Genomic DNA, 11,486 nt, shown 5'->3' with positions numbered 1-11,486 from the left:
CTAAATTGATCCATAAGTTAGTTAAGTGGCAGTATTGCATAGCGAGTACAGTAAACAACGTTTATAACGCACACGCTTACAACGAACTGGTATTTTGTTGCTGTATATTTTATCATAAGTGATTAGTGGCCTCATAACCGTAGTTTACTGTAATTGCTTAAAGTGGAAGCGCACTGAGGAACGAGATTAGAAAGATAATCGGGATTTAGTTTATTTACCATTTTATAGGAGGGTATCATTTTAAAATTATTTCGTCGTTTTCGTAGAGATTTAAACTTCCTTATATTTTTTCCACTGTCGCATCGTGGAATCCCGCAAATTCTTCTTAGAGCATGCAGGTGACGTTTTTGTAACATTGGACGCTGATCTATAGATGCATTGTCCCATATATGACGACAATAATCACATGTTTGCAAGAAGAATGATATGTACATCGTCTCTAGAGTTTTTCGAGATAAAATATATGAACTCCTGGACGTACGGACGGAGCGCTTTTGAAAAACTTCGCCGAATTTCATTGTGTTGAACAAAGAGATACAGTAGTCACGAAATAGATATTTAAATACAGTTACCATGGAAAAAGAAAGAAAGAAATGTTATTGAAATATTGATGAAAAAGACGTCTTGGTAGTCAATTTCTGAAGTGACCATTGCAAAGTGTCAGCATGGTATCTACATCAGGATAACACTCAACAAGACAACCATATTCGGTTGGTGCATCTATGGAACCGTTACCCAACTGCCACATTAACATTCCTGGGTTGAGAGCAATTAGTGGCAGAACAGTACATAATTTATGCATCATGTCATGTATTCATTTACTTGATTCATTACAACACAGAACATGTGCATCTATTGTGCATCATGTCACGTATTCATGTTAAAAACATACGCTGAACGGCAAAAGAAACGTCACTTCTGAAAATACTCATAAAACTAAACAGACACTGGCAGTTACATGTTCTGTGGTCAATAAACTCATTTATCGTTCTACTGCTTCTTTTTCGTTGCCTTAAAGTCCATTCAACAATTGAGTTTAAAATGGAGTGTTTTGCCCAAACGCAGCCTGCAAAAGTGCAATGGGACTCAGTTGCCGAAAAGTCTTGTCAAAAACATGATGCACGTGCATATCGTGGATTGTATGGGTATTAAAGACACCCAAAACTGTTAGGCTGGCTTTCGTTATTTCGATTCATCAGCCATGCCAAGATTATCAGGAAATGAGAGACAACAAGCGATCGGAAGACTGCAAGCAGGCCAGAGTGCACAGGTCGTTGCAAATGCATTCAGTGTCAACGTCAGAACGATATATCGTTTGCAACATCGCCACAACACCACCAACACCACCGACGACCGACCGCGTAGTGGTCGTCCTAGAGTCACTGCTCCCAGACAAGATCGGTTCATGATACGCCAACATCTGCAGAACCGATTCCGAATGGCCACTGAAACAGCTCGGCAAACCATTGGCAACCACCAGCGTGCCATCAGTGATCGTACAGTCCGACGTCGCCCAACTACCACCGTCCTGCTCGTGTACCCATCCTGAGAGATCGTCACCGACAAGCCCGACTGCAATGGGCCAGGCAGCATCAAAATTGGCGTCAACAGCAGTGGAGAAGAATCATCTTCACTGATGAAAGTCGCTACTGTGTTTCAACGGTTGATGGCAGGGTTTGGCGAAGGAGGGGCGAACGTTATGCTGATGCTTGTGTTATGGAATGAGACCCGTGGGGCGGCCCAAGCATCATGGTTTTGGGTGGAATCGGACTTAACCAGAGTGTGGGACCTGTGGTCTTTCGGAATATTGGTCCAGGCAGGGGTAATGGCATCACAGCTCTCCGCTACATTGACCAAGTCCTCAGACCCCATATCGTGCCTTTTTTGCCCGTCATCAAAACCACACCTTTCAGCAAGACAACGCCCGTCCCCACACTGCCAGGGACCAGGTCACCAGGGACTTCCTCCAGCGGCACAACATCCAAATCATGCCTTGGCTTGCCCTCAGTCCGGATTTGAATCCCATTGAACACTTGTGGGATGAGATCCAACGCCGACTCAACGACGTACGCCCAAGGCCGACAACTGCAGCAGAACTGCGTGCAGCGTTCCTGAAGATATGGGCCCATATCCCAATGGCCTTCATCAACAGGCTAGTCCACTCCATTGCTGGAGTTGTGTGGCTGTAGTCAACGCCCGTGGTTGCCACACCAGGTACTGATTTTGAACCCCCAGCTGTGATGTCTTCTGGTGCCTCCCCAAATTCACAATTCGCAAAAACATTCCCCAGACTGTTAATTTCATGTGGGTCAAACACTGACTTTCTCCGATGTCTTTACTCACATATTTAAGCATTTGAAAATAAAGATATTTATATGATACATCCACATGACGTTTCTTTTGCCTTTCAGTGTACTTGATTCATTACAACACAAATTTGACTCTGAGGCCATACTGTTGAGATTTAAATACACAACTGGTTTTGCAAGTACACTACGCAAGTAAATTCTGAAAGTTTTTCTTCACACCATGCAAGCAAATTTTTTAATTAATTTGGGATCCTAAGACGTTAACTCGTGTGTTACTAGGTTGGAACGTATCAGCTGTACCCTAGAGCGACACTGAAATGTGCCCACCCAACTTTATATGTACACAACGTCTCCCAGGTACATCCAAGTACGTTGAAGGTTATCTGTGTCCTGTTTTTCCCCATGACATGAAGCAACTAAAAATCCGACCGACAGACCCGATGGAAACTACACACATATGTCAAGCATATCTCAGCAACCGCCAGGCAAAGAAAGACCAACACCGTTAAAACACTACCATTTACTATAAGACTAGATGCTCTGCGATATTGTTTGATGTTGAGATTAAAACATTTCTATCTTGGATATAATGCTCCCTGCAGACAAAGGTCAGTCTGTTGTTCAAACGGAAGGTTGTATTTGGAAAAGCGATTACGTTTATAAGCTGATGATCTCAAGGAGACTGGTAAGCAAATATATTTAGGATGTGACTACCGTCTGTCGCATAACCTAACCTGATCGCGAGAAGAACACGGAAAGATCAGGACATGAGTTACACATTGCTTTTAGCTGTTTTCGTCGCCCAATCTGCCTGGCAAAAATCCATCTGCAGAGCTGAAGGTAAGGACTCTTTTACAGTACTAATTACTCAACGATCTTATGAATATACTATGTAGGATTTGTGAACATACCTTCATCATTTGTGAAGGCGTCAGGTTACTGATGTATGAACTGCTTGGCGAGAGTATGGATAGGTTGGTAGCTTAAGCTGTGTTCGAGTGCTTGGATCCACTGATCCATCCATTCAAACTACATGTACGTTTTTATATAACTGGGATTGTATTCAAAACGACCCACTCACTCATAACTGTTCCCCGAGGCAACGTACTGAAGGTATTAATATACACATGCACGCGATAAATGTACTATCTTGCACCGATAATAACCATCACAGATAAACAAGCCCCACAATGAAAACATATGTTTATCTTCATTCTACCATGACAAAATTAAGCGTAAATTCTTTGGATACAGAGTGAAGTGGCGTGGATCGAGTCGAATGATTCCAGTGGATGCACCGATAATATCCATTAAACAAATTCTGTTGCTCAATATGGCGAAACATTTGGGTTTTTTATCAAATTATAATTTTCTCCTCGCATGTAAAAGAGACATTGAAAGCCTGTAGCACGTACGTCAACGTGAAGCATCTCACTATTATAACGTCACACTGCTAAATGTGACGCATAAAATATGACGTTATATTAAGTTATCGAAAAGCAAGAGTTTTCAAAGTGTATGGTGCCTAAAGCGTGATAAACACTGTAGTATCTGATTTCTACCGCGTTTTCTACACGCAATGTATTGCCACATTTCTCTTTGCCACACATTGCACCTCTGTATTTTGTAACCTATAATTGTACTTATAACTGCGTAAAAATGCCCACGGACAATGACTGAGAAATATGTGTTTTTTTATAAGCATTAGCTCCCGTGGTCATGCGGCAGCCAAATCTGCTGTTTCAACCAAAGGTGGTTATTGCGATTTGACATCTCTGATTGTCCAATCAGAATCGAGTTATTTCCAAAATCGTGGTAGAATATAGCTTAAACACTATTTACAGAGCCGGGTACTTGAAACTTTCAAACTTTTGAAACTTTTTCAGTCTATTTTATTTTCTAATATACTGAACCGCAAAAGAAACGTCACCCCAAGTAACATTGTATAAAAAGTTGTCATTTAAATATCTGGGTATTTTTTGTCAAAGTTTCTGAAAGTTAACATTACCTTGTCCTGAAAAATGAAATTTGATGATAAAGACACTCAAAGCGGATGACAATAAAACCGATCCCCAAACACATCACGGCAACGGCCATGGTAACCCGATGCACGTGAGTTCCGTGGAAATTGAAATGCACATGCGTTCCCCCATTTCTTGCCCTATAAAAAACCACCCGGATCGGATAACATTCATTCGTTATTGAATTGCTACCACATGCCAAGACCGGCAAGTAGCCAATGCATTTCAAGTCCACGTAAGGACCATATACAGGCTGCAGCAACGGTACCAGACCTACAACACTACAGCTGACCGACCACGCAGTTGAAGACCAAGGGTCACCTCCCGACGTCAGGATCGTCAGACTGTACGCAAGCATCTTCAAGATCGCTTTGTTACTGCTGCGGAAACTGGTCGACAAACCATGGGGACACACAAGCGACACATTAGTGCGGACACCGCGCATCGACGATTGACGAGCAGACACCCCCACTGTCACAGGCCACACCGAGGACCCATTCTGACACCACGTCAGTAACCGTCTTCAGTGGGCAACACAGCACCAGCATTGGCGCCACCAGCAGTGGAGAAGAGTCCTCTTCTCAGACTAGAGCCGTTACTGTATCTCAAAAGCAGATGGCAGAGAGAAAGAGTCAGGCGACGCCATGGAGAACGTTATTCGGATGCTTGTGTTGTTGAGAGAGACTCATGGGGTGGTCCGAGCATCATGGTGTGGGGTGGAATTGGTCTTGCACAGAGGGTCAGCCCTGTGGTCTTCCAAAACATCGATCCAGGGAGAGGCAATGATGTCCACAGCAGCTCGGTACATTGATCAAGTCTTGAGATCACACGTCATACCTCATTTGGCACGTCGCCGCAATCACGAGTTTCAGCATGATAATGCCCGTGTCCACACTGCGAGAGTAACAAGAGACTTCTTCCAGCAGAATGGCATCAAAACCATGCTGTGGCCTGGCCTCAGTCCCGATTTAAATCCCATTGAGCACCTGTATGACGAGATTCAAAGACGGTTGAATGACGTCCGACCAAGGCTGACAACTGTAGCTGAACTGTGTTAGGCGTTCCTCAGAGTGTTGGCTCAAGTGCCTATGCCCTTCATCAACCGCCTCATCCATTCCATGTATCGACGTTGCACGGCAGTCATCAATGCACATGGCGGACACACGAGATACTGACTTGTGATGCCATTTACTCAGAGACTACAGTTGTGTTTCACTTTAAGAACATTTGACACTTTAATTTCAACCTTTATGATCAGTTTTGCCAAGTTTCATCTTTTTAATATGTTTCAAAGTATGTTTACAGTGTTTGGACAAATAAGGTTTCTCATATATCTGTATATCTGTATATCATATATCTGATGACGAATCTTTTGCGGTTCAGTATATATTCAAACTTGTTAGTGATCAAATCACCACTTGTAATGTTAAAACAAAAGCTGTGTTCGTGTTTTAGGTCCACTGCCTTTGAAATCACACCAAACCAGTGGTTGTTATGGTAACGGAAATCTACAACGTGATTTCATAAACGCAGAGTGTCAGCATGGTGAACGAGTCGCAATGTATACAATACAACATGCTTCTAAACCAAGATCTACAACATGTCCCCTCGAGATGTTGAACGGGACCCTACAGGAATGTTGCGTGCCTGCAGTAGGGGACTGCTCTTTCCGTCTGCCCCACAACAACACGAGGGACTTCTTCACCAGCTGTACTGGATACAGACGCTGTTCCCCTCCAGTCCGCATCCCCAGGTCTCGACTGGTTACGTCCCGTAGCTGCAGCACCACTAAACATCTGGAGTATTCCAACTACTTGATTGCAAACTATTATTGCATACCAGGTAATGTAGAAGATAACAAAGCTTCCATCGATGCACGTCGAATTCCTTATGATTATGAGTGAAGATGGGTTTATATAGAGTATGGAATCATGAAATATAAACGTTAATACCAAGTATTAGAACAAAGATAAATGTTGACGACAAACATCCTATGCAAGAACGTTTATGTCTTTGAAACTTAACACCAAACACACATCATCTTGTTTGCACGTGCCTCAAGCAGTAGCGCCACACACGTGCTTGTGTCATTCCTGATTTTGACACTTTCAAGGAAGGTCTATCAATCTCTGTGGACCATTATTTCTGTCAATCTTATTCATTCTTCTTATGACTCAGTTGTGATTTTCTTGATTTCATTCATAGTTTTCTGTATGAACTACATCTGTGAATAGGTACGACATCGAGCTTTAACGGTGAATCAAATAGCTGCAACTTTCAACAGGCGACTGAAGTACGAATGAGAGGCCATCGTCTAAATGCAGCTCATCGCCATGCTCGACGGCCATGTGTTGTGCCTCATGACATATTTGGATGTGGATCGGTTATGGTGTAGGATGGCATCGCTATGACTGAGCGAACGCCACTATATATAATGCAAGAAAGGTTCACTGGACAAGACAATGGGAACAACAAATGTGGGTCGACGTTTTGTCTTTTAGGACGACAACGCCCGTGCTCACCGTGCAAGAATCGTCAATGCTCACCTCCAGCAGCAAAACATCCATACAATGTTATGTAAAAGCAGTGAGCCCAAACCTTTCCCCAAATGTACACATCTGGGATATGACACAGAGAGAGAGGTGTTTGTCTACGTCATGATCATAGGCCGTCGGCCACGTTGGGTGAACTTGGCCAGGCGCTTCAAGAGGAGTGGGACAGGCTTCCTCAATTCGCCATAGGACCGCCTCCGTGGTCTAGTGGTAGATCGTCCGCCCGGAGAGCGGAAGGTCCGGGGTTCGATCCCAGACCGCGTCATACCAAAAGACGTTAAAAGATGATACTTGTTGTTACCCTGTCTGGCGCTCGGCATTAAGGGGCTCAAACAAGGACTGGTCGGCTCGGAGTCAGTATACTGTGTCTGAGTGGGGTATTCATGTTAAACTGAGGCATGGGATCTCAGTGAGCTAGCACTATAAATCGGCATCAGTCCGGACTAGTACAAGCAGCCACACAAACACACACACGTACATGCACGCCGCTATATAAGTGCAATAATCTTGGACGCGACGTTAAACCCCATTTCACCTCACAGACTTCACGCAGTATGTCTCGTCGAGTGAATGAAGGTTTGACAAATCGTTGCGGTATTACTCACTACTGATACAAAAACTTCAGCTTTGAAATTTCCAACCTTATCCCTATCGTCATTTAACATCGTTGGCGGCGATAACATCTACTGTCATACTCCACTACCGGTTGTGGGGTCTTCGCAATTCGTTCATAATTATCATAACAACTCTTACTGGATATTCCATATTGCATATTCCAACCAACTCATCACTCATCGGTCAACACACAAGATCTAATTACGTCCATTGGTTACAACTTGACCCATACATCCGGGTAATATTGGGATACGATGACAAAGATCAACTAAGTCAGGGATCCTGACCACCTGATCCCGTCAGTCACCTCTTACAACAAGCATAGTTGCCTTTTACGTCAAGCATGGGTTGCTGAAGACCAACCCGGATCTTCACGTGTATAGCATGTATGCATCTCTTTTACGCCTTCATGTACATTTCGGGGGCACGGGTGGCCCAGTCGTCTAAGGCGCCGCGATTCGCTGTGCAGAGTTGCGTTCCTTGGGCACGGCACGCCAGAAACCTAGGATTGTGGAATCGAATCCCGGTTCGCCCCGATTATGTTTCTAGGTTTGTCAGCACCATACCCGTGCTCGTGGGTTTCACTGAAGTGGTAATCGCCTGAGACCTGCATCACTTCGGGCTTTCCTCCCACATTAAGCTGACACGCCGTGATATAACTGGAATACTGTTAAAAGCGGCGTTAAACCCGACTCACTCACTCATGTACATTTCAACCCACGAAGATCCGGGGCAGAATATGTCTTCAGCAATCCATGCTTGCCGTAAAAGGCGACTATGCTTGTCGAAAGAGGCGACTAACGGGATCGGGTGGTCAGTCTCGCTGACTTGGTTGATGCATGTCATCGATCCAAAGTGCGTGGATCGATGCTCATGATATTAATCACTGGATTGTCTGGTCCAGACTCGATTATTTACAGACCGCCGTCATATAGCTGGTATATTGCTGAGTGCGGCGTTAAACGACAAACTAACCCCAAAAATCATGTACATTTCAGTAGCTCTTACGCAGAGAGTGGGTATCGTACTCAACATTCACCAACTCATTTACACATAACGTTCCTTTTTCACAGAATCTTCCATTGTGTACATCGACGATACACTCGAACGTACTCAGACATCATTATATCTTGCATACATGATGTATCCTGCTGTTACAAATCCTACGAATACACATATGTGCTATATCAGCACATCTTGTGAAGAGGTCATCCACATCAAGGCTATAGATCTTCACTTAAACTGCAGCAGTTGGATGGAACTGGTGGACGACCGCGAAGTGACGAACATGTCCTGCATTGCCAACAATAATTACTATATCAGAACTGTCTACACAAGCTCCTCTAATGCTCTTAGCATCAGAACCATGGGAGTCGGGCCTGTTCGCTTCTGGTTGTACATTCAAGGTAAATCCAGACGTTAATAAATAGGAAGATGTGCATGGGGTGAATGATTGGGGTAGATTTTATGATTGCTAGAACAAAATTATTACTGGGTTTCTAAATAATGGTTATATCAATTATACAGAAAACGTGAGGCGCCGGTATTTGACAATGGCACTCATAGACAAGTTATGTATATTGTCGAAAAATTTAAAGATATAATTATATTAAATAAAGTGTATGTGTATATAATGGATGATTTCTATTGTTGTCTTAGCTTCCAGCCCCAACAGCACTATAACAGTTACATGTGGCCACGCCAGCATGGGTTATACACACAATGTGTGCTCAAGTTCCAATATGGATATTTCAAGTGGTGAGTTTCATGATGTCTCAACGGACCTATACATATCAACATACAGCCAGTTACAGGCCAGTAGTCCCGGGGATGAATCTGACTTTGTCACGTACTATTCGTCTGAGAAAGATTTGGAACCGTCAGCGACATTTACCATATGGCCGAATACAGCGGAGAACAGTTTTGAATATACTTCTACCAGTGACTATGGTAACATGGAGACTAGTTATGGCGATGACGTGACTGAGAGTGGTTACAGAATTCATATTTCTACGAGCGATGGAGACACTTCTCATTTTGAAATAGTATCATCATATGAATCAAGTGGTGTGTCTATTGGGCACATAATGTCGCATTCACATTTTGATGAAAGAATTCGAGGTAGTGGTTCTAATACATATGGAGTCGTATCTGAAAGCAGTGGCACTTCTGACTTCAACAAAACAACTCTCTTTTCTGAAATTATTCCTGTTTCGTCCTATTTTACACCAGCTGTGACAGTATCTGTGAAGCAAACCATACATGTGTCAGATACATCCAACTTTATTGCACCGTCTGGTGTACACTCAGTGTCGTCAGCTGATCGATCCAAGAGTCTATATGATACTCCTCCTCTACCATCAGCTTTACCCAATGACGTCACACAATCATTGACCACCAGACAGTTTTCTTCCACTTTGCCTACACCCGGATCCCAAGGACCTATGTCAGGTAATGTTATCCTTGAACAGGCTCAAGTCCATTGTCCTCAGCTAACTTAGTCCGGTTAGAAATAAGCAATCCCAATCTCTTCAGCACAACATATAGCAAGGTTTTCATGACGCTAAAGTATTTAGTTATACACATATTCAGAATATTCTAAACGTTGTTGTTAATGACCACTGGTCCGAATTTATAGACTGAGTATTAACTTAGTCAACGAAACACAATATCGGGATACTACACAGCATGCACTATATGACGTCATACAAAAAGTGAGTTAAGTGAGTTAAAATTTAACGTCACATCGGCAGTATTTCAGCCATATCGTGTCGTACAAAAAGGTACTGATATAAGAGTTTATGAACGTTACGTCATTATCCTCATTCACTTTTACAACTCGTGGCCTTTCTTAAACGTTAGCCTTCAGACTATTAAAAATATGTCATGTAAACGTCCACTCAACCAGTCCTGCTTCACTGTTGATTTTTCCATAACAAGGGTCAAAATCTCAAATAATCTATTAAGGATCTTTTAATAGTATTAACTCTGGTTTAAAATGTAATTTCATTACAGGATATAGGATGTTTCAAAAACTTGGATTTGTATGTTTTGTAAAAATTAATAATGTCGTTTTAAAACTGAAAGATTAAATCAGCAACTGAGATTGTTAGCTGCTGTATCATCGAAGGTGGTTAAAAATACTGTAAATTTATTGTCCAACTGAGAGGGTACATACATTCCACATCTTTCAAAGTAAATTTAGAACTATGACGTGTTTAATCGTAGTATGTGTGTTAGGTTAAACTGGTAGTTAAATATGGCTTCAATCGCCAGCGGCTGAAGCGATGGTGTAAATCCTGCCGGGAAACCGTGCAGGAAGCAGAAGTATCGTAAGTCCTCACGGTTCCTAGTATTTTTATTGTGTTGTTGAATTATAGTTTATTCTTTTACATGCTCTCAAACTAGTTTCAAATGAAATACGTGATAATCTAGTCGTAATACTGTCCTTCGGCGAATTTTTATCCAGTATAAACATTTGTTATAAATGTATCTTTCTCTTGTCTCGATATGACCGAAATATTGTCGTTGTGACGTTGAATGTTAACCCATTCACTCATTCATTACATGTAATGGAAACACATTTATAATATGTGACTATCAAATTGTTATCAGAAAACTAATTATGTTGAATAATTATAATTATCATTTCCTTCGACAGCTGAGAGAATTATAAAGACTGATAAACTACAAACGTTGTCTATCTTTTTCCTACAGCACTACTCGGAGGGGCAATTGGAAGTGTCATTGGAGGCGTAATAATCATCCTCGGTATAATCTTCAGGAAAAAGATATGCAATAACAAGGTAAGTGCAACGTGTGGTCTTCACATTTTGACATTCCTATGCTTACACTCACGTGCACGTCGGCGATATTTCAGCCATATTGTAATTAGACCATTTGTCATTATATCAAATTATGTCGGCAAAAGACACAATCACAGGTTAAACTAATTTGCATGCACTAAACGCTGTATCACTATGAGATAA

Source organism: Haliotis rufescens, unplaced genomic scaffold, assembly GCF_023055435.1.
Source record: "Haliotis rufescens isolate VD_foot unplaced genomic scaffold, xgHalRufe1.0.p SCAF_12, whole genome shotgun sequence".
In the NCBI taxonomy this organism is placed as follows: Eukaryota; Metazoa; Mollusca; class Gastropoda; order Lepetellida; family Haliotidae; genus Haliotis; species Haliotis rufescens.
The sequence above is the reverse complement of the archived record's forward strand: the minus strand, read 5'-3'. Positions refer to the sequence as shown.